The sequence below is a fragment of the Marmota flaviventris genome, chromosome Y (assembly GCF_047511675.1).
Source record: "Marmota flaviventris isolate mMarFla1 chromosome Y, mMarFla1.hap1, whole genome shotgun sequence".
Classification (NCBI taxonomy): domain Eukaryota; kingdom Metazoa; phylum Chordata; class Mammalia; order Rodentia; family Sciuridae; genus Marmota; species Marmota flaviventris.
The window spans coordinates 3,942,995-3,968,676 of record NC_092519.1 but is presented as its reverse complement, the minus strand read 5'-3'; positions in this window follow the sequence as shown (position 1 = coordinate 3,968,676).

Genomic DNA, 25,682 nt, shown 5'->3' with positions numbered 1-25,682 from the left:
AGGTGAGACATTCAATATTTGTAACAATGTGTGCAAGTTTTTAGCCCCATTAAACAATAATCACCTGAAGGACAGGAAGAAATATTCTTCTTGTTTGTTTGTTTGTTTCTTAATCCACTGGAAGACTCCAAATATTTCTGGATTACCTGGCCAAACAACACCTATGATTGACCCCTTACTTCACAAAGACATGTTTAGGAATTATGCTATTTCCATTTGGGCCTGCAACAATTAGTTACAATTTTAACTTTTTGATTCACACTCAAACACAGGTACTTTGCCTTTCTTTGAAAAACATATATCTAAAAATATGATTGAGTCCTGGCATTCATGGTACTAAACTCCTTTTCTGTAGTATTACTGATGGTTATTGTTACCAAGCTTCACAGAATGTGCTTCCTCCTACTTTCATTGTATTAACTCTTTTGCTGACGGCTAGGTAATCAATGATCCCTGACTTAAGGTACTTTTTTCTTTCTCCTATAACCCATTATTTTCCAATTTATCCAAGAGAGACTAGGCCCACTTAATAATGGATGCAAGAAACTCTGGACTCACGATTTAGATAGGTATTAACAAGTTGTCCTTTTTCTTCTGACAAAACAGTGGCAGCTTCTTCAGAAAGTGACAATGCCAATGCTTTGGTAAATCCTGCAGTGTACATGTTTTTGATCTTACTTTATAAATCATTTTCAATTGTGGGATCTTGAGCTTTGTGGATCAAATAGCACTTGTTCATACAGCACAAAGGTAGTCTATAACAAAATATTAGAATATTATCCAGAAATCTTATTTAAGGAAAACTACAAAAAGCATTGCTTTTAATTAATGCATTCATTGGTAATAGTCTACAATGACATACAAATAACTTCCTTCTGTTTGTGAATGTCAAGATAACCTAAGGGAAAAGTGGGTGGTTCCATAAACTTTATTCTCAGTCATCACATGCTACCCATTGTGTTTACTTATGTTCTGTTGACTATACTTTAAGATTATTTTATCTAATAAGAATTAACATGTCACAAAGTAGAAAAAGGACATAAAGATATTAATGGAAATAGACCACAGATCATAGATAATAATGATATTGAAACACAAATTTAAAACATCAAAATATCAAAACTGATAATTCTTTCCTGTGAGAACCTTATACCCATCTGAATTTCCAAATAGTGACTTGTAAACATTTTAATGAGTAAATTATAAAGTCCTTTTAAAGGAAACTTATGTTATTGAAAGAACATTCCAAAAATGGATGTTTGAAATATTCATGTGATTTATCTTTCATTTTGTCCAAACAATATAAATATGCTGCTTATATAACTTATCTCTATACATTAAAAAATTAAATAGTTGTATATTCTAAGCAAATAGCTGCAATGATTTTCAAATAAAGTCTTAAAATATAATAATGTAGCTTTTCTAATTAATATTATTTTCAGCAATAGTATTTCAAGCATCAATTTGGTAATTGTCAGCAAAAACAATTTGCACAATTTATACAACTGGTATTTTGTAATAAAAAAATGTATTCCATGACATGCTTTTTTTAATAGAGCTCCATATATCTCTGAATTCTTTCTTCAGGCGTATCAGCACTTAAAACAAACATATAGAAATGAACTTTTACTAGTCTTTTGAATTGCCGTATTATAGATCATTCTACAATGATTCAGAAATGATATAACAATGAAGTCTATTAATTATAGTTTCTCAATAATTTCAAGAAAAATATTTTGACAGATTAATAGCTTTCAAATGGTTTATTATTTCTTCAGTTCACAGTCCATTTCTCTACATATTTAATAAGACAATTTAAGTACTGTATCATTATAAACAAAGGACTTGATTATCCACATGTTTTGGCATACACAGGGATCCTGGAACCAATCTCCATGAATAATGATGGCTAACTGTAGTGTATCAATATGTATGCATATATTGGAACTGGGATTATAGTTCAATTATTTTAACTGTTAGGTGTATGTGAACAAATCAAAAAAAATTAATATAATAAAAGAGTTCACATTCACTAATAAGGTGCTTAATCCCCCCACTACTGAACCACTACAAACCTATTTATTAATCTCTACTTCATCCCTGCAAGTACTCCTTGTCCCTTGGATTGGTCCATGCTCCTGTGCCCACACATTTTTTCCCCTTAACATTTTTGCCTAATATAATTTCATTTGCTGCTCATGAATGATCATTTTCTGTATTATATAAAAATACTATTCAGGCTTCAAAACCTAACTCATTACATCTCTTCATGTCTTGCTTCTTTAGGTATTCATAGAAGTATTTTTATATCTCTGTTATAGCTCTGATCATAGTTATCCTTGTAAAAGCTTCCACAGTGGCTGTCTCTGTTTATGAGTTCCTCAAGGGCAAGGATCAATTCTTATTCATCTTTTCTTCCATTGCCTAACATAATGACTAACATGGCATAAGCATCAATAAGTGGGTTGGAGTATATTTCCTCACAGGAAAAGGGAAATTAAATAAATGGCTACACTGTGATTAGAACAGCAGACTAGTTTAAGTTGCCACAAATGCTTGCCATCAGCCACCACTGTAATAATGTTTTGCTTACATACTGCGTTTCATTTTAATCTTTCAATCCTACACTTATAAGTAAACTTTTACAAGGATTCTGGGAATTGATGTGACTGCAATTGGAAAGATTCCAAGTATTTTATTGAAATAAGAGGCAGCACAAGAAACTGACCAGATGTTAAACACTGTGAACATGTACCTTGGGCATCTCATTTTAGTCTTGCAGAAATATGAACAAGGGAGTAATTTTTCAAAATTGCATGTGGGATTCACATGCACAAAGCCCATTATTTTCCCACACGTACCTGAAATAATGGGGGTAGAGATAGCTCTGATTCTATAGTCCCTACACACATCTAAATAGGAATGAGACCAGAGGGACACATGAGAAATACTCAATAGCTTTGCAGTTGTTAGTAATTCTTTCCTCTACAAATAATGTCATTCCCAGAATGAAAACGCCTGCAACATATGCAGTGAGAATGGAAAGTCATCAATAAACTTGAATGTGAATCTGAATGATGACTGTCATTATTTTGCATATTTGAACTACCATAGGATCAAAGAAAATATGATGTAGAGAATCTAACATATTTTCAAAAAAGAATAAACTAAGTAAAATTGGCTTAAAAACCATTTATTCTTTTGTTTTTTGGTTGGTTGCTTGTTTAGATACTGGGGAATGAGCCCAGGAGTTATGAGCCACATACTCAGCCCTTTTAATTTTTTTTATCTTGAGACAGGTCTTGCTAAGTTGTTTGGGGCCTTACTACATTACTGAGACTGGCCTTGAACTTGCCATCCTCCTGCCTCAGCCTCCCAAGCTGCTAGGATTGCAAACATGCACCACCACATCTAGCCAGTTTATCCTTTTTTGTAAAACATCAGGTTTGAATGTAGCCAGACATAGCTTAGAATAAAATTTTAAAAACATAATTGTTAATTATATATCCTTTTCATTTTTTTCTTAAATAAGAGTAGTAAAACCTTCTGCAGAATGTTACTGTGTTAATTGAGGTAATGAATGCATTGTTTAACATACAGCACATGTTTAAAGCATAGATGCAATATTAATAATGGTATTTTAACCTAAAAGGTGTATGTATTAAAATGAATTTTAATAATTTAAAACAATTGTCTATTTTTCATAAGACAAGTACTGGCAATGCTCATATAATATTCCTGTCACCAATATTTCATTCCTCACTCGATTTTCTTATCAGTTTGTGGAATTTTTTAAAAATAATCTTTTAGTTGTAGATGGACACAGTATCTTTATTTTATTTATTTATTTTTATGTGGTGCTGAGGACTGAACCCAGTGCCTCAAAAATGCTATGCAAGTTCTCTACTACTGAGCCACAACCCCAGTCCCAGCACTGTATGGAAATTTACAGTGTTCTTTCATTCTAAGCAGAACCACTTTTACATTCTTTAATGCTGGCCTTGGCCATGTAACTTTCCTAAGCTAAATAAATGAAGTAGAGTTGATGATATACCAGGTATGAACCTAGAGCTGATGCAAATTTCTGCAAAGTCTCTTATTCCTCTATTTTAAGTAGTCTATTTGGGTCATCTTTGCTTTATCACATTTGTAGATGAATAACAAAAGCTGAGAGAAGTGAAATGTAATTGAGCACATTGAAGAAAACAAGTAGTCTCACCTGAGGATCACAAGTGGGCTACCTGTACTCACCTGAGGATCACACAAAGCCCTGCTGGACCAACCTGAGCTCTCTCATGCCATTGCAGTCAGGGAACGTGGGCTGGACTCAGAAGCCCATCTCATTAGAATATCAGATCCCAGAAGGAAAGGCAGGAAGAGCCAGGCTGGCGGGTCTCTCCCTGCACTTGAACTTTCACTCTGGAATTCTTCATAGCACAGAGAGCTCCACGTGCTGACAGAACAAGGGCAGAAACTAAGAAAAGCCATCTTCCCTGGCAGGCCCTAGGAAGGTGACCAATGACATGCCTCAAACACACTATTCCAAAAGGAGTCACATAGAGCCACTCAGGGTCAGTACGTGGGGAAATGAATTCCAGGCCTGACTGGAGGAGGAGAAAAAGGCCCATTGCCAAAGGTGTGCTCACAGGTATACAGGTGCAGTCGGAACCACAGTTACTGCAGCCCACCAACTGCCCTTCAGTGTTGTGACTTTAGTTTCCATGCCCTTCTCAGGACATTGAAAGGGAAGCCTCACAGTTCACAGTGCTGAAAGGCTAGGTGTAGCAAAGATCTAAGATAATTCAGAATCATTTTTACCCAGGAACAGATGACCTTCACAATTGTAGCTGTGAGCCACAGGTTGCTCTTTCTGCATTTATTTGAATGCTCGGGATTGGACTAAACTTCCACTCACCTTCTTAGGATTGAAAGGAGCCTTGGGTGTTGGCTGACCAAATATTGCTAAGTTCCCAGTGTGCTTTCCAGCTGACTGCTTGAAACACTGATGTTTCTCTATGTGTTGCCACTGTGGGTCAAGGGAGAGGGCTACTTGTCCTAAAGATCATCTAGTCCTAGCACCCTAACTTCAGCCACCCTTACTGGGAAAGAGAAGAAAAAAAACAACCAGGTCTCACAGAATTCACAAATGGCAGGCTTCCATCTGCTGACTAGATGGGCAGGCGGGAGGTCGCAGGACAGGAATGTGAGCTGGCAGATTTGAGCCCTGCAGCACCTACCTGGCAGGTCTCACATCTTCTCCCTGTCCCTGCATCAGAGGGTATTTTGGGGAGCAGAGACGGAGTGAAGAAGGAGGAATCCACACAAGCTGTTGCCATACTACAGTCATTGGAACCCGGAGGTTGCAGGACCCTAGGGGCATCACACCCCAGCCCGCACAATGGCCACCCTCACTGCTTGCCTGACACCTCATGGGGACACAAGGGGGCAGAGGGTGGCCTGTGCCTCCATCTCTTCCCACTCCCTGGCCCCACCCTCACCAAGTGCCTCAGAAAATCAAGTGGATGTGTGGAGGATCCAGAACCTCTTTCCCCACCAGGGAATACCTGTGATTCTTCATGGGGGTTGGGAAGTGAAACTCTAGGAACCTGAAGGGGAAGAAGTGAGCATCAGGAAAATGGGTGGCCAGAACCATCACCCACCAGCTCCTCTCCTCCAGAGAAGTCGTCTCCCCCAAACGTCCTACCATCTTGTTCCCATCGGTCTCTCTGACTTTCCTTGTTTATTCCTGAGATGCACTTCACATGTCGGTGCAGGAAAGGCCACGGTCCCTCTCAGAGCTGACAGGGACACCCATTTCTCATGGCAAACATCCTGATCTAACACCCTAATTACCACATTAGACTGATGAGATAAGCCCTATTTCTACTCTGTTCTGCCAGTGTGAAGACCAGAAAGACCTCCCTACATTGCCCAAGTGGAACTGGGTGACCTGTCAGGGAGGTAATGGCCTCCCTATAACTGGTTAGGAAGCCAGGTCAGAAGTTCTCACATACCCTTGGGGGTGGGAAGAGAGGGACACTTACCTCTGTCTCTGCCACCTGCTCCTTTCATTTCACCTCTTTATTCCAGCCTTTCTCTCCCCTACCTGACTCCAGGTGACTTGAGGGAAGATCTGTTTTCATCAGATTTACATCTGGGTCATGGGGACAAATCCTGCAACATATAGGCCTGCATCAAATTCCTGTGAGTGATCCATGGTACCCAAAAGGAACACAACACGTTCCCCATCCCTTTCAGAGCTGCACGTGGACACACGTTCTCAGTGTTCCTTACAAACATGAAAGATCTTACATGGACCTTCTGCAACCTGTAGACAGACTCACCTGTGTTCCTTGCCTCCTGCTGGTAGGACCATCCGTTGTCACAGCAAACATGCAAGTAAAGCCTGTGGGGATAATCAAGACCTAGAAATTTTAAAAATAAGTGCACCAGCACAGAGTAGCTGTGGCAGAGTGAGGCCTGGCACCTACATGGCCCTGGGTTTGATCCCCCCCACCACAGAGCAACAACTACAAAAAAATCAATCTCTCCCTCTCTCTCTCTCTCTCTCTCTCTCTCTCTCTCTCTCTCTCTCTCTGTGTGTGTGTATGTGTGTGTGTGTGTGTGTGTGTGTGTGTATGTGTGTGTGCAGCAGTAGTAGTCAGAGTATCAACTCAGAGGGAAACTCTTCCTCAAGGCACAAAATGAAGGACACCAGAAATGTCCAGAGTGTAGTCCCCAGACTAAGTAATAAGAATTCCTAAATATTAGCCATGGTGGACAAATAAGGCATTTATTAGTAGCACAAAATGACATGTGTTCTTATTACTTTATGAAGACTGACCGTCTGCGTCTGTAGAAAGGGAAGCTGTTCATCCAAGTTTTCATGCTCTCACCTGCATCCCAACTCCCTGAGGATCAACAGTCCTTTATGGCTTTCAGAGCCAACTTCCCGATGGGCTTGGTGACACACGCCTGTAATCTCAGCTTCTCAGGAGGCTGAAGAAGGCAGATTGCAAGTTCCAGACCAGCCTTAGCAACTTAGCAAGACCCTGTCTCCATAAAAAGTGAAAAGGATGAGGAATGTAGATCAGAGGTAAAGCATCGCTGGGTTCCATCCCCAGTCCTGTGCCTGCACCCAAAAATAATATCAGGGAAAACTTCTTGCTGCTGGGTTCTCCATGCCTGTTTGTAAACCGTACCTGGAGAGAGGGAGGAATTAAATACCTTCAACCCAGAATCAGCAAAGGGGCTGAGAGGAGCCATGTTTCCAGTGAACCTGGTGGACACACAACAGTCACACTGAGCTTTTGAGGCCTTTTGGTCCTGATGACAAATATTTTGTGGCACCCAATGACCTTCACACTTCTTTGGAGTAACCAGAACATCCCCCAGGACTGATGAGGGTTTTCAAGTCCCTGTGGTCACCAAAGGGACCCAAGCAGAACACTTTTGGAAATCTAGAGTTGAAAACTCCCTACCCCTTCTGATTGAAGTCTCCAGAAGGTAGCTCCCTGGCCTGATAGGTCCAGCCTCTGCATCTCCCTCTCCTGTGCCAAGTCTCCTACAGAGAGGAAGCAGAGTTGTTTCTGAGAAAGCAGACCCTAGGGACAGGGGCTTGGTCAGAGTCCCTGGGCTGCCAGATAGCAGCTGCACAACCCAAGCAGTTCAGCTAAACCTGGAGAAGGCAGGGAGCTCACCAAATCTGGCCACAGGTGGATGGGCAGTAAGCACGTGTGGGGCATGACTAGGTGTGTGAAGAGATGGAGAAAAGCCAACCCCTGTCCGCAGGTAACAGCCAAATTTCCATGAGGCTGGGTTGAAGAGGTGGAGAGCTGCTGAAATTGCAGGAAAAATGCATAAAGAGCTCCAACCTGCTATGCAGTAGGAAGACTCCTCCAGGTGAGGACAGCAGGCTCTTGTCCATTCCAAACCCAGGGAGGGACGGTGCACTTCCTGTGGCAAAGAGAGCAAGGCCTGCCATCCCCCAGATGCTCCAAGGTCCTCCCCTCTTGCATCTTCTGTCTCAGGCTCTTCCTAGCTCCCACAAAGAATCACACACAGAATCAATGGAAAAATTAACAGTTGAAATAGCCCTTACCATGCCCTCCAGGTCTGAGCGGCCTCACCTCCCTACATTCCTTCCCATAGCAGGTAGAGGGAAATAAACAAACACAACGGCCATAGTGGTCACTTCTTACCAACTGTGCATCCTGGGCATGTGTTCTCACTTGCTCACATATTGACATCTAAGACCTGTGTGCGAGGAGGTGCTTTCAGCCTGAGAGTGGCCATCACTTTCTCCAAACACCTGGACAGACCAACACCACTGCCCTCCTTCTTCTCCCAGAGGGAGTGTCTCCTCAACTGACCTGAGTACATCTGGGAAGACAGGACTAAGCTCCTTACCTCCTGGTTTTCCGGGAGGGTAAGATGTCCAGTTCCTTGTAAGCAGCCTGTGTTGTGATTCTTCTGGGAGAGAAAGACCTCCAAGCAACATCCTCCTTATCACTCCTGGGACTTCCTCTTCCAGAGCCACTTACCTGGCCTCTGAGCCACAGAATGAACCAGGAAGCAGGGGATGAAGTGCACTCAGCCTGCTGCGGAGAGAGGTCAGGAGGCCAGGGTCCTCCTACTCAGCCTCTGGAGACAAGAGCCCTGCCTAGCCCTCCCCAAACACCTTCCATCCCTCTACCTGGGTGTGACCATAAGCAGGTCTCCCCTTTACCTGCTGTAGGCTGATACATTGCCTTGGACCCTAAGAGGAAAATACAAAGCATCAGACCCTCCGACAACAGGCTTCTGTGCCCCTTACCTTGTAGCTTCTGTCCTGGACATCACCGCTCCAGCTCCAGACCCAGAAAGAAGTCTGTGACTCTCTGCAGGAACCTGGACACAGGAGAGGAGAGGATCCAGGGGGTGCTCCATCCTCTCCCAGACACCAGAGCAAACAGCCCAACTAACTGGTGGTCAGTGTCTTGGGAGGGATGATCCACTCAAGACAGTGTTCTTGGGGGCATTCACACCAGACCCTCAACCCCCAGGAGAAACTGACGCCTGCTGCCCAAGGGAGCACAGCTACCCCTGAGGGTGTCTTGAAGTAATGGGACCCCTTCCTACCTGATGCGGATTTACTAGATATTCTTCAGAGGTCTTTTCATTCCAGGCTCCCTGCCTCCTCTCTCTACTACAGACAAAATAAAACCAGACAATATGTAGGAGAAGGGCATGGGGGGCTGTGGAGACAAAGAAGGCTGGCCTTAGGAGCCTCTTGAGGGCAGCTTACAATGTCCCCATGGAGGGAGCTCTTCTAAGAGGGCCAGCTGTTGCCAGCACCACACCAACCCAAGACAGGTTCCCCTGCCTCCTCCTCCAAGTCCCCCCTCCTGCCCCTGAATGTGGAGATGGCCTGCTGACCAGTGAGTGACCTCTCCTAGGTGCTGTCTCCTTGGCTCTCAGGCTGCTTCCCACTCCCTTGGTGTTTGCATCACAATAGCTGAAGTCACAGGGCACTGTGGCTGTGGGGGTGGGGGTGGGGGATGGAAAGCACCAAGGCTCAGGAGGCAAAGCTGGAATGCTGAGCGCATGTAATAATTATTGAGACCCCTTTCTCTAGAATAAGTGCTCTCCTGGGTGCCCAGCATACACAAACTCATTCCCTTGGGTCATTGTGGGAATATAGTACTTGTTAATATGGATCGAGTCACTGGCTTGGGGATGATAGAGCATAGAGTCCTTCCTTCCTGTTATTTTTCTTTTCATTGGATTTCACACACCTTAGGAATGAACGTACATGTAATTGTGCGTGTATATGTGATGTGCCTGCTAGAAAGTATGAATATTTCCAGAACTTTGGAATGGTCCTTGTGCCTTTTTAAATAGTCACTTCCCAAATTACCCACAATTCTGAACTCTGTCATGATGCACTAGTTTGCTTGATTTCCCCTTCATATCAATGGGGGGGGGAGATTCCAGGTTGTCTTCAGAGTCTGGATCTTTCTCTGGACAGATCCTCAGTCCAGGAGATCCATCTGTGTTTTCATGTGACACAGCACTCTGTTCTTGTTCATTGGCCAGTAGTATTTTATCACATGAATCCAGCACAAAGTGTTCACTCATTCTAACTTTCTTATATTTTTCATCCTTTCTAGTTGTTAAGTATTATAAATAAATTTGAAGTGGATCTTCTGCTACAGCTGTTGTTTTGAAGGTAAGCACTCATTTCTCTTGTAGCATAACCAGGAATTGGTTAGCATAGTGAAATTGTTGGTTTATACTATTTCTTTGTCAGTTCAGGCTACTTGAACAAAATACCATAGACTGGCTTATTTAAATGACATGCATTTATTTTTTGACAGTTTTGGAGTCTAAAAGTTCAAGATCAAGGTGCTGATATGATCTGCTTTTCTTGAAAGCCTATCTTGGCTTGAAAACAGCTTTTAAAAATATTATTTTAATTGTCAATGGATTTTTATCTATGTGCAGTGCTGAGAATCAAACTAAGTGCCTCACACAGGCTAGGCAAGCACTATACCACTGAGCTACAATCCCAGCTCTATAGTTGGCTTTTTTTTTATGTTAGGAAGGCCTTAGGCCTGAGTCTAAGCAACTCCATTTTAGAAAACTCCAGTTTGAAACCTGCAGTTTCACCAGGCACACCCATAGAGCCCTCCAGTATGGCCTCCACACCTGATAGGAGGGGAAAGGAAGAAGATCAGGGTGGAGACCACCAGACCAGTTGTTTCTGACTCCAGGGTAAATGATGTCACTGAGAAATCCGGTGGTAGCTGATTAGGATTCAAAGGGGGGTCAAAACCCCCCAAAATCTAGTATAAATGATAGAGCAAATGAACAGGGATTCAGCCAGCCAAAACAAGGAAGCACTCAAGCTGGAGAGCCTGGTGAGGACCTGACATCCCATCACATGTCATCCTTCCTGAGCCTCTGCATGATCCTCACCACTCTCAAACTCTGCCATCTCCTCTGGACCTTGGTGAGAGAGGAAATTTCTGCCTATGGCCAATCTTCTCCCTACAACTCAAGGGATCATCCACTCCATGCCGGGAAAATCCTGCCTTGGTTCCAGACCTGATCACCTGGTCACCATGGTCTGAGTGAGTGTGTATCTGCTGCACTCAAAGCCTAAGACTTAAGACCTTTGAACTTAGCACAAAGAGGGAATGTCTGTCACTAACCTGTCATGATTAAGTGTGTTTTGCAGTGCTTAGAATTAATCTAGAATTGTTTGTTGTGAATTAATTAATCTAGAATTCTTTCTGTGTATTGATTATGTCTATTGGAGTGCCTAGCATTAAGGATTTTCATTTTCTTGTCAATATAATTGTGAGATTATATTGAGTAATTTGAGGGAAGAAAGCATTGAAAGGGGCAGAAGCACGTGGACTTTCTTTATTTCTCCCCTTGACTGCATGCTAAGAGTCAGCCAAGTATATGATGCATGGCATTTTTGGTTGAAAGGTGACTCCAGCTAGTCATTGAGATGATATGATTATGTTAAGATTTGCATTCATATGGATATTGGACTCCTGCTATTCACCTCTGCCTGCTACCTGCTACGGGACTCCTGGAGGGTTCCCATTGGTTGGGGAAGTACAGTAGGAGGGAGTTCTGGGGGAGGAACATTCTCTGGGGGTTCCGGGAGAATGCTGCGTGGGTGGACCTGCGATCTTCCCAGGGGCGTACAGAACATTGGCGACAGTTTCAAAAAATAAAGTTTGTTTCTGCTTGAGTGGCTCGTGATTTTGTGCCTAGCCAGACTGCGGCATTTGGTGGCCCGTACGGGGAACGCCTGAAGCTTGGAGGTGAGTAAAATTGCTTGCCCCTGAGGGAAGGCGACAAAATGGGTAACCATTTCAAAAAACAATGTGTTCTTGTTTTGATTTATTTTGTTTTTGTTTCAAGCTGCCTATCCCTAGAATTTTCTCAGGCAAAATGGGAAAAATGGTTGGCTCAAGGTTTGAAGTTGTTCGGCCCTGAGAAAGAGAAAATTGATACAACTATTCTTTGTTCCGTTTTTGTTTCATTCTGTTTCGGTTTTGTTTTATGCTATCTTATTGGGTTGCGTTACCTTTATAGTAGATTAGAAACTAGTAAAAAACAAACCAAAAGACTGTTAAGTAAATTGTTAGAGGTCCAGACTATGGTAGAAAACATGTTAGGTCAAGCAAAAGAGAAGGTCTCTGGAGCTAGTCAGACAGAGGAAAATTTGAAGAAAGAAAGCTTAGAGGAGAAACAACCATCAGGCAGGGAATTACAACAGGAGGCTGCTACTAACTCCTTTCTATCACCAGAGGGCATAATTCAACCAACAGCTCCATCTACAGCTGAGTGGCCCTCAAATCCCGTAGTTGATGGACGGAATCCTGAGGCAGGACCCCAAAGATTAGCATGTCCTGTACTTGAGCAGGCAGGAGGGCAACAAATTCACCATGCTTTAGACTTCAAAACAGTAAAGCAATTAAAGGAGGCTGTAGCAACCTATGGGCTGCAAGCACCCTTCACTGTGAGCATGGTCGAATCCACCAACTTAGACATGACGCCAGCAGATTGGGCTAACGTGTGGATCTGTGCTAAATGGAGGACAATAGTTGTTATGGAAGGTTGCCAATGAGGAATTTTGCATGGAGGCAGCTGGGCGAAATGCAGCAGCTGGTTACCCTCAAAGAAATCTAGATATGTTATTAGGAAAAGGACCTTATGAGGGTCAATGGCAACAAATTGAATATGATCCTGGCGTATACGCACAAATTGCTGTAGATGCGGTTAGGGCATGGAAAACTTTACAGGGGCATGGAGATTTACAAGGACAATTATCTAAGGTAAGATAAGAACACTTATCCTTTTATTCTACTGTACATTCATGTGCAATGTAGGTAGTAGTACCAACATGGTAATCAAGTATTTACTAGCTTTGATAACACTATAAAATAGTACTTATTTCATAGTCTCAAAATATTCCCCTAAAAATAATCATTTTAAAATATGCCATAGTATATTGCAAACAGGTACTATTTTAAAAAAATTATTGAGTATAGGTATTAAGGCTAATCAGCATTTGAAAATCAACTGGTGTTTTGGGTTTTTTAAAAATATATTTTTAGTTGTAGATGGACACAATACCTTTATTTTGTTTATTTATTTTTATGTGGTGCTGGAGATCAAACTCAGGGCCTCACATATGCTAGGCAAGCACTCTACCACTGAGCCAGAACCCCAGCTGTCATCCTGTGTTGTTATTCAGAACACAGCATATTTCCCCTACCATGTGTATATCTATTCATATTTTGAAGATTTAATTGGCTATCACTTCTCTGCTAAGTAAATAATTAAACTCAATTACTCTGTATTCTCCAGTGTCACTTGTATACTTCTTATTTGAAACCCATTTCAACTGGTATAACATGTTTTTATTTATTTGTCTTTCCAATTTGACTAAACTGGGATATTCCTGAAAATAGCTACTATGATTGCTCATTTCACCATTGCTTCTTTAATACCTGTCATTTTGTGTCTAACAGGTAACCAACACTCCACATAGAATCATTCCCTGGCTGGTTGGCTAGTAGCACAGGTCATTTTTTCTCAATTTTTGTTCTAAACTGAATAAAACATGGGGAATTAAAGGAAAAAAAAATTAAAAGGAAAAGCAAAGTATTTTTTTAGCCCCCTCCAAAAGTAAAAATTTTAACAAAAATAAATGAGTTTAAATAATGGGTTTAGCTTGATTTGAAATCACAAGAATATATCAAAAACTATTGTCACTCTAACTTATCTTTATCTCTATTGGATTTGACAGACACAGAATAGGCACATAAACATACAGAAAAATCATACCCTCTTACTGTACCATTGTTTGACAAAATAAATGCCTAAAGTGTTATGTAGTTGTAAAATATTTCAGGAATGTTATGGAGATTTCTATATGCTTGGCTCCACAAATTATAGTTCACAAAATAGATTGCCTCTTGGTTTTAAACAGACCCCAAATGAAGAGCTTAAAAAATGCCAGCATTTATTATATTATTTCTCTGTGCCAAGAAACTGGCTGCATATTTTCCATTCCATTTAATCTGCACATTAATCCAGTTTAGTAATTACTATTGTGTTGTCCTGTTTCTTTCTTTTTTTTTTTTTTTAAGAGAGAGAGAGAGAAAGAGAATTTGTAATATTTATTTTTAGTTCTTGGCGGACACAACATCTTTGTTTGTATGTGGTGCTGAGGATCGAACCCGGGCACACGCATGCCAGGCGAGCATGCTACCGCTTGAGCAACATCCCCAGCCCCTGTCCTGTTTCTTTAAATAAATTAAAAAAACCTATGATCAGAGAATAACTTCTCTCAGATTCTCAAATTCTTCAATAACTGACTTGAGGTAAAATCCTATTGTTTTAAATATGATATTATCCTCCCAATGATACAAAAAGAACCATATAGACTTCGAAACTTTATAATTTATAAAGAAAGAATATCAAGAAAAGGCCAATATAGTTGAATTTTGCAATAACCTTGCATTTACTAGAGTATAGAAATAGAAGACATATACCTGAAGTATAGATATTAGGCTAAAAACTTACTCTAATATAAAATATTGTCATTATTCTTTACCTCTAAGAAGGCCAAACCTAAGAATAATGTAGACAGGAGGAGAGAGAAAAATAACCGTTTAACACAAGAAAAAGGGAGTGGAACCTATTTAAAAAGCCATGCAGATATATCATCTTTGTATAGATAACAGTTAAAAAAAAACTTTTATTTTCACATCTAATAGGGAATTTCATCTAGATTCATTATTTTATAGAAAGCCAGTGAGAGAAAAAGAAAGACACTAAGTAGAGTAATTATATGATACTCATTAAGTTCTACCAAGTTAATGATGAAACTTCATTTTCTTTAATATACTAAAGAAGTAGGAGCATAGAAATACAAATCACACCTTCTTAATTAGAACAGATTAATTACAAAAAATTAAGAAAATAATTTTCAATGACTTCATTTCCTTTAAAATTCATATTGGTTTCTGTATGAATTTCTAACTGGAAGTACAATTTCTGTTTATTAACATTTGTTGCCAAGTACTGTATATCATCCATAATTCTGGGTTATTAAATACCTGAAGCATGCAATACAGCAAACTTAATAGATTTTATGCAAATTGTTATATAGCAAAATAAGACCAGGTGGTACTCATCCTAGCAGAATCCTTCCATAACATTTTCATATTTTTGTTAAAATTAAACAAAATATAAAGTTACCCTTGTGACATTTAATTTATTTTAATTCATTCTCTATTACATTTTTTTATCCATTCTTCTGGCCCTTTGCACCATGTTATGATACAGTTTTCATTTTAACATTCTTTGATGTTCAGTAGTTTACTACTTTTAAATTGTGACTAGAAACTATGGGACAATTATGCATAGCAATATTCCCACTGAAAAACCACATGCAGAGGATAAAATCGAGCTTGAGATAGAGTTCAACCATTAAAATACAAACAATATCAAAATTTTAAATTGCTAATGTGATCATTTTTTTAAACTAAGAACAATTAGAGATAAATAACCGAGTATGGATACTCAGTCATTTTGTGGTACTGTCCAGAATTTCAAATTTTACTAATATTAGCAGTGATTTCTCAGAAGGAAAAAAAAATTAACATTGACACTCAATTGTATAATAACTCTAATATAATAAGAAATAAACAAATCTTATCGAATAAGAAAATCTATACTATAAACCAATTTTTAAAAAAATAAATGGAGAGACTAAGGTAAAATTTCTAAACAGTAAAATGAGAGGGGAAAAAGATCTTATTTCCTTAATTTCACTTGTCATGCCTTAATTTTATTTCAAATGTTTTAAGATTATAAATTATTGAATTATCTAAATTATTTTTAAATTTTAGAAAATATAAATAAGACCCTAACTGTGAGAGTATCCTTTGGATTGGACATCTTGAACATGCTAATTATTTGAAATTTTAAATATTAGGTCCATAAAAATAGACACTATCTTAAATGCTCAATACTTTTGTAATGTAATACCTAACCATGTAGATGCAAACAGTTTATAATCAATGATTTATACTTTAAGTAACCCCTAAAAAATTATGTTTAAAAAAAAAAAAAAAAGAAGTCCTTGGACCTGAATCTTGACTCCCTATAAACAGAGTAGTCAAATATGGAGCAGATGACATCCTGGAACCGTAAAGCCAGTGAAAACAAGGATTAGAAGTTCTATTAGAGGTATTTTTAGAATGTAGTTCAATCAAGAGAGTCTAAATTTGAAGACATTAGATCATAAATAATTTGATTTTTTTACTGCATTAGGAATTAGCACATATTATATGTGATGCATTTAGGAACTAATTAAAGGCAAATTTTGCACACACACATAATTAACCTTAGTTTATTCTCCATGATATGTACAAACATTAACATAAAATGAATCATGGCCTGAATTATATTGAATGAAATTATAAAACTTCTAAAAGTATATCAGAAAATTTTTGTAACCATTACTAAGGCAAAGTTCTTGATTAACAGAAAGTTGATTTATAAAAAATGAAATACCGGTGGTGCATGCCTGTAATCCCAGCAGCTTAAGAGGCTGAGGCAGGAGGATCCAGAGTTCAAAGTCAGACTCAGCAATGGCAAGGCCCTAAGAAACTCAGTGAGATCTTGTCTCTAAAAAAAAAAAAAAAAAAAAAAAAAAAAAAAAAAAAAAAAAAAAAAAAAAAAAAAAAAAATGTGCAAAATAGGGCTGAGGATGTGGCTCAGTGGTTGAGTGCCCCTGAGTTTAATCCCTGGTCCAAAAAAAGAGAAAAGAAAGAAAGAAATACATGAATTGAATATCATAAAATTAATTTGTGTTGCTCAATATTTTAAAAATGAAAAATGACTCATATTTGATATAATATTTGATTGGATATTAATTGTATCTAAATTATAGAAATTTTCTCAGATTTCAGATACAAGATCTGAAAAAAATTTCAAACATCATTAGACATTAGGAAAATACAATACTACTTTATACACCTTTAAGAATGTATAAAACTGAAACAACTGAAAATATCTAGCATTTTCAAGGAGAAAGTATTTGAAAATTGTATACTTCATCAAAAGGAATGTGAAACTGTATATCAACTCTGGAAATTAGTCTGGTACTTTTGCTGAACTTAAATTTGTGTTTTCCATATGAACTGCAGATCCCATTCCACATTTACTCACAGAAATATAAATTTGAGTTTACACAAAGTCTTTAAGCAAATGTTCATCAGTATAAAAACTCAAATGTCCCTCATCTAGGAAATAAACAAATTAAACTAACAATAAAACTAACAAAAAGGGATGGAATAAAAATAAATACATGGGCTGGGAATGTGGCTCAAGCAGTAGCATGCTCGCCTGGCATGTGTGCAGTGCTGGGTTCTATCCTCAGCTCCACATACAAATAAAGGTGTTGTGTCCATCGAAAACTAAAAAAATAAATATTAAAAAACTCTCTCTCCCTCTCTTTAAAAAAATAAATTTAATAAGAACAACAACTCTGAATTCATTAGATTAAGTTAAAGTAAGCCAATTCAAAAGGTTATGCTAGTATTCTGAGTGAAAAATTAGCAAATCACATCCAGAAGTAGTTAAAAGATTTATATTCATAATTCCAACTGGAATTTATTGTCAGTATGGTAAACCAGTACTTCAATTAAAAACCAGTCAATGTAATCTATCATATCAATAGACCTAAAAATAAAAGTTGTAATTATTGAAATGGATACAGAAAAAAAAAAAAAAAAAAAAAAAAAACATTTGTGTGTGTTTGTGTGTGTGTGTGTGTGTGTGTGTGTATACATGTGAGTTTGCACACTGGGGATAGAACCTAGGACCTCATACATGCTAGGCAAGAACTCTATCACTGAACTACTCCCTAGCCCTCTTTAAACTCTTATCTTAAGAGAGGGTCTTGCTAAGTTGCCCTGACTATCTTTAAATTAGAAATCCTCCTGCCTCAGCCTCCAGAATGATCAGGATAACAGACATGTGCCAATGTGTCTGGTTCAGAAAAGGAATCTTAAAAATCAATACTCATCAGGGTCAGTGGAGCTCACTTGTAATCCCAGTGGCTGAGGAGGCTGAGGCAGGAGTATCAAAAGTTCAAAGCCAGACTTATCAAAAGTAAGATGCTAAGCAACTCAGTGGGACCTTGTCTCTAAAAAAGTGCAAAATAGGTCTGGGGATGTGGCTCAGTGGTCTAGTGGGTCTAGTGCCCCTGAGGTTAATCCCCAGTACACATCCCCCCCAAAAAAAAATCAATACTCATGCTAAATGTGGTAGTACAGGCCTGTGAGCCCAGCTAACTTGGTGAATGAGGCAGGAGGATTTCAAGTTTAAGACTCTCCTTAGCAACTTAAAGGGACTGTCTCAAAATGGTAAATATAAAAAGGTGTGGGATGTAGTTCAGTGTTAAAGTGTCCCTGGTTTGAATCCCCAATACATATATGAAACAAATATATATATTTTTAAATCAATACCCATTCAAGAGGAAAAAAAAATCCTCCCAGCAATTAAGAATAGATGTGTACTTTCTCTACTTAATAGAAAATTCTTAAAATTTTTTCAACCAGTCTCATTTTTAAAACAAGACTGTGAACATTACAAAGATTATGTATTTTTATCCAAGACAGAAATTCAAACTATCACAGGCAAGGAGGGAGGGAGGGGGGAAGAAAAGAAGAAAGGAAGGAAGAAAGAATGAATTAATAATTTGAAGGAAGGAAATAAAATGTTTACCATTTGAAGATAAATTTAACATAGGTTTTGTATGTTTGAATATAACAGCAACAAAATCTTTTGGGACTGATAAGTTCAGCAAGTTTAGAGGTAAAAAGTCAATGTCCAAGTTTTTTATACAACCTTCATATGGAAGGACAAAAACCTTGGAATAATTGTAACAACATTGAAAAGAATAAAGCAGGAAGCATCATTGTGCCTGATGTTAAAGACAGCTACTTTGCTGCAATTAATAGGAGAATGGAGTACTGGCAAAAGACAGAACACAGACCAGAAGAACAAAATAAGATAAAGAAATAGCTGCTAACAAATATGTCCAACTATGTTTTGACAGAGGGAGGAAATCATTTCATTTCAGGAAGATTATCTTTCCCCATCATTTGGATCAATCCACATGCCTAAAACAAAACAAACAAACAAAAAAACTCCCAGAAACCTCAACATAAACCTCACATGGCTTACATAAAACTCATTCAAAATGCATGCAAAAAGGACTTTCATATAGAACTATAAATCTTACCAGAGAAAAATCAAAGAAAAACATTGGGGGATGTATAGCTAAGGGAACATAAAACTAAACATGCCTGTGAAACAGAATGAGCAAATCTTTATGCCTAAACAAATAACTAAAAAAAAAAAAAAAAAAAAAAAAAAAGATGGCAAAGATGCAGGGAAAGAAAAAGAGGAGCAAACTAAACCTAAAGCAAATAGGGAAAAAAAGTCCAAAAATACCTCAGAAATATATCAAATGGAGAATAGAAAAACAATACTGAAAAACAGTGTTATGTATTTTTCTCTAAGATGAATAAAATTGAAAAAAAAGTTTGGCTAATTTGATTAAGAGAAAAAATCAAATATTGAAATTTCTAAAGAATTAAAAGTTGAGCCAGTATAATACAATTCAGAAAATATGTATATATAATATATTTTATTTAAACACACACACACACACACACATATATATATATATATATATATATATATATATATATATATATATATATATATATATATATATATTTAAAAGGACCACCAATAAATTAGAAAACCAGATAAAATTACAAAATTCCTAGAAACACAGAAAAGATAAAAACTGACTCAAAAACCATAACAATGTGAACACATTTTTATCAAGTGAGGACATTGAATCACTAATTAAAAACCTCTCAACACAGAAAAACTCAGAACCAGATGGCTAGCTGGGGAATTCTATCAAGCATTTAAAGGAGAATTAGCATTCACATTTCACAAAGTTGTCCCCAAAATGGAAGGAGTCATCACTTCCAACTTATCATATGAGGCCAGCATCATCATGTTACCTAAAATAAAAGCCTTCACAAGTAAGAAAACAGCAAACCAATCTCCAAAATAAATAGAGATTCAAAAAGCTTCAGTACTATTTAAGGACATTTTTTTGGGTGGGTGTAGTAAGGGTAATCTCTAGTCTTTATGAAGAGGCCTAGAGACCTCCCTTATCTCTTGTGCCATGTGAGGATGTGAGAACACCACAAGATAGCTAAATGTGACCCCAAACCTACCAAAAACTTGATCTTAAATTTGTCATTCTCCAGAACTTTTGGAAATGAGTTCCTGGTATTTATAAGCCATCCAATTATGGTATTTTATTGAAGCTGCCTAAAAAGACTAAAATAGTGTATCATATCTATAGATATGTACCATATTAGAAATTAAAGCTCAGATATTTAAAAAAAAATGTTTTTAATACACTTTAAATTAACTGTACTAAACTTAATAACAAATTATTTTCTTAAAAAAATGAATTTTTCAAATGAAAAATGCTAATAGTAAAAGTACTATTTATATTTTCACTAATGTCTTTAATATCTGACAAAACTGAGTTGAATAGTGTCCTAATATTTACTTCTGTCCTATTTTTCCCAACCTATTTCAGTATCAAATATAATGTAGATTCTAGAAATCTTCATTTCCCTGTCCCTGAATGTGAATTTTAGAATACTGCACCACACTATTGTTATTATTCATTTGAGACCTTGTTTTTGAAGTATTTCATTTAATAATGGGCTTTTTTTTTTACTTTGCATCCTCTCTCTCGTTTCCTAATAAATTATACATGAGCATGAACCAATTTCCATCATTTATCCATAATTTTTATCACTTTCACTTCTGAAAATTATACCAAAAACCTTTGTTTTATTATGCTTAATGATACTGCATATTGCCTTTTTTAAATTAGAAATTAAGAAGACAACAAAACATTGGAAAAAGCTGTTGAGAAATTGTGTAAAAGTTAGAGAAAAAAGTTGACTTTGAGGAATTGGCTTTGGTAATTGTGGTTCTGGCAAGTCCAACAAGCCAGCCAGCTGGAAACAATCAAGAGGTGAAGCTGCAGGTATGTGTATAAATCCATAAGGCATGATGGTATGCTGGAAGGACAGGTAGGGTCATTGTCATCTTCCCTAGGCAGAATTCCTTGTTCCATGGGAAACCTCTTTCCCAAGTATTTCAGGTGAATGGAGGAGGCCCATCTGCATTTTAGAGGGCAATCACTTTTGATTATGATCAACTTGTTGTAAATATCAATCACATCTATAGAATATGTTTCCTGCAACAATGGGATTAGCATTTGACCAAACAACTGGGCCCCACAGCCTAGCTGAGCTAACATATGAAGTTTCACCCACTGTATCATATTAAAATGTGTTTATTAAGTTGATGCATCCATGAGAAAATGTTTAACATTTATTATATTTTTGCATTAGCACAAAGTTATTTTTCTTTTCCCTACTTCTCATTCTTTACCTTTGGCCATTTTCCAGTTTTCAAATGTGACTAGTATATTCCAGTTTTACAGCCTAGAAAAGGAGACATGCTTGAGAAATAAGAAAAGATCAAAAGGATTAATTTGCATCAAATTTAATTACCTTTATTTAAAAAATAGTTTGTAAAAAGCAGTGTTCATTGAAATAAAGGAAAAGAGATGGATGGAAGAAAGCCTAGAGTGGCTCACATTATTGAAATAGGGAAAAAAAACAGGTGACAAAAAATATACTTACATGATCCTAAAAAAATTATAAGCAATGTTTTTGAGTCATAACAAAAATAATGACAATTGGGGCCAGGGTTGTGGCTCAGTGGTACAGAGCTTGCCTAGCATGCACAAGGCGCTGGGTTTGATTCCTGGTCACCACATAAAATAAATAAATAATCAAATAAAATAAAAGTATTTAAAAAATAATGACAATTATAATAAAAGCTACTTTCTACTTTTTATATTTGAATATTCTTACAAACCTTTCAGCAGTGATATATTCTTGCCTCTTCTATAGAAAGTTCTATATATAATGTTGCCCTACATATAAGTAATTTAAAACAATTGTTTCCATTAAATATATTGACTTTATATTTTCTACTTTGTATGCAAATATTATATGTACATTTTTTTTTTTTTTTTTTTTTTTTTTTTTTTTTACTTTCAGAGAAATAACCATTTTTCATTAGATAATTATGCCTCTAAGGAAGAAAAATCCCAGGGCTAAAACAGGCAATAATTTAAGCTAAAATAAATTATAAGTTTTAAATGTGTTATTTAAAATCTAGATTTACATATATACATTCAAGGTTGTTTATTAGTACCCAAGAAAGCCTAGATAAAATCCTACATGATTTCATTATGAATGGGTACAAATTAAGGGCAAATTGGCAGATGATGTGGCCATTCCTACATATTAGACCAATAATACACAAAATAAATACTCAACATAGGTTTTGTAACTTAGTTTGAGTAACAACAGGAAATATGTTATTTGATTAGAAAATAACCATTTGACTTTCATGACTTTCACGGTCATGAAAGTCAAATGGTTATTTATTTTTTGTCCATTTATCTGGATTGGTTGAACAAGTTTGTAGGTCACCCACAGAGAACTACTTTCGCTCAATTACTTGGGCAGTCTTTTTGATTATGTTTAAATATGACAAGGTAGTGAAGTGGCCTGGACTCTGAGAGGTTAGTGAATTTGTATGTGTCCTCTTGACTTGTAAACCTTTTATAAAGGACTCTCATAAATGTTCTTCTGTTAATTATCTTACCACATTCTAATGAATGCAAGTTCAATTACTTTGGAAACTCTCCAAAATATTTACAGTAAAATGCAATTCCTCTTTCAAGTATCTTTCTACAAATATTGTGATCATAGTAAAGCAGATCAAGATATAATAAAGAACTTTTCAATGAGAAAGTATGCATCATTGAGCAGCTCACTTAGAACTCCAGCGTCAGTATCTCTAGTGGATAGAGAAACTTTTGGGTTCAATTAACTATACTTAAAATATTATTCTACAGAGGCATTAAAATTATGTTAAAAAGCACATGGATGAAAATTTTAAAATGTCACATTCCTATTTTAAAATGAACTCCTATTTCAAAATTCAAGCAAATTCTCAACATTAGAACAACTGTTGAGCATAAAATCAATGAGTGTAAAATATTTAATTGTTGGAATGAAGGCTAAATTCTTACTTTTACTTGTAGATGCTTCGTTACAGACATCAGGAACAAATGTAGGTTTAACTAATCCTTTGTATAAAAATCAATGATCATGAATAAGTAAAAGATATTGGTCTAGGGTACAGCTCAAATGACCAAGAAATCATCTCAGTGGTGACCTTACATTTATAACATTTCTTAAGGAACACTACTTTGCAATATCCTAAATGGAACATCACTCTTTGTTTCTAAAAGAAAGGGAAATTGATCTTAATAAATAAATGCGCCAATCAGAGACTAAAACATTACATAGTCAAATCTATAAGAAAAGCACACAAAGAAATAGAAATGCACTGGAAATTTTGTAGCAATTTAAACAATCATGTTGTCTCAAATGGTAAAATAAGGTAAATAGTGTGCTTGAAAAGGTCAAAACTCTGTAAAATATATAATATACAGTCATGTCTAGCTGTATTTCATCTTCTGAAGTCAATTTAGAAATGAATTACATTTTCAAATGGAGAATTTTTTAATATCTATTTTTAAACTTCATTTAATATACAATTTTTTCTTCACTATTAGATTAAAATATAAATTAAGTGTACATCTATATCAGGTGTTTCCTACCATCAATAAATACACACATTCAAATCACAAGTTTCAGAAACTAATTTGCTCAAAACATTTCCTTTGAATACAGATGTCATCAAGCACTTTTTGTTAAATGTCAGATAGTAAATATTTTACATTTTGTGGACCATATGTTCCATATGACAATTCCTCCATAGTATTATTGTAGCAAAAAAAAAAAAAAAAAAAGTCATAAACATCACATAAAGAATAGATGGCCAGGTAAAAGGATGGAGTTGGAGACTATCATGCTAAGTTAAGTAAGCCAATCCCCCCAAACCAAAGGCCAAATGTTCTCATAAGTGAATGCTGATCATAATTGTGGGGGCGGGGGACATGGTATAAATGAAGGAACTTTGATGGGACAAAGGGGAGGCAAAGGTGCCAGGGCTTGGAGTAGGAAAGATGGTGGAATGAGATGGACATCATTACCCTAGCTACATGTATGACTGCACATATGGTGTGACACTACATGGTGTACAACCATAGAAATGTAAAGTTGTGCTGCAATTGTGTACAATGAATAAAAAATGCATTCTGTTGTCATATATACCCAATTAAAATAAATTTTAAAAACTTATGCTCTATATGTACATGAATATACCACAACAAACTTCACTTTTATGCATGTCTATAAAGCCCAATTAAGAAAAATTATAAATAACTATAAATAAATAGAAAAAATAGAAGGAAAACCAGTAGAGTAGAAGAAGAGGAACAGGGGAAGGGAGAAAGGGCAGGAAAAAAAAAAAACAAGTATTGGTGACTGAAATTGAGCAATTTATATTTCATGTTTTCATGAGTATGACAAAATGAACCCTAATATTATGTATGACCCTAATGACTAATGAAAACATTAAAAAATAATAGATGTGTTGTTTTGCAATAAAACTTCATGACAACAGCCTCAAATATTCAAATGAACCCTTTTGGCTGGATTTGGACTATTGGCTATATTTGGCCCTCAGTTTGTAAGGTGCTGGCTCATTTTAATGCAATAAACAAATAACAATAAAAAGTATCTCTATAGATATTTTATTGGCTATTTCTTGCACAAACCTATTTCTAACATTGATAATCATCAATTTAGTATTTTCCTAATTTTATACAAGTTTTGTGTAACCGTATCTTTAATGACTTTTCTGAAATGCTACTCATTTTATTCTAATTATGTAAGTACAATGAAAAATAGAATGCTTTCAAAATTTGCACATTTTACTTTATTATTTAAACCTGTAGGAAGAATGAGGAAAGACAATTTCTACCAAGTGAATGCTGATAATGAGTTTTAAAACTAGGTATGCACACTCAATGGCCCTAAAGTAATTAGAACCTAAGTTTATTATCTTCAAGTTTAAAGCCAGTACTTTAGAAATTGTCCCTTAGTTTAGTTTGGACTTAGTATAGAAAAGGTGAGCCATAACGAATATTGGGCTTAATTACCAGCCTCTCATATACATAATTACTTGAGAAACTTTATTAGCATTTTTCCTCCTAATTATGCACACTCTTATTGGAAAGTTCCAATAAACAAAACTCTTGAATCTGAATCTCTATTAGATTTTTTGTTTGCACCATACAGAATAGTGAATCAATTTCTGCTTATTTCAAACACAAAAATATAAAATTAGCTACATAATTGGTCTTATCACTGGTTAGTAGAATAAAAAAAATCATATAGTAAAAAAATGTTTCACATACTTTATGATAACAAAGATTAAAGAGATTGCAACTTGTCATAGCCAGCAATGTCTCTCAGACTTGAGGGCATTCT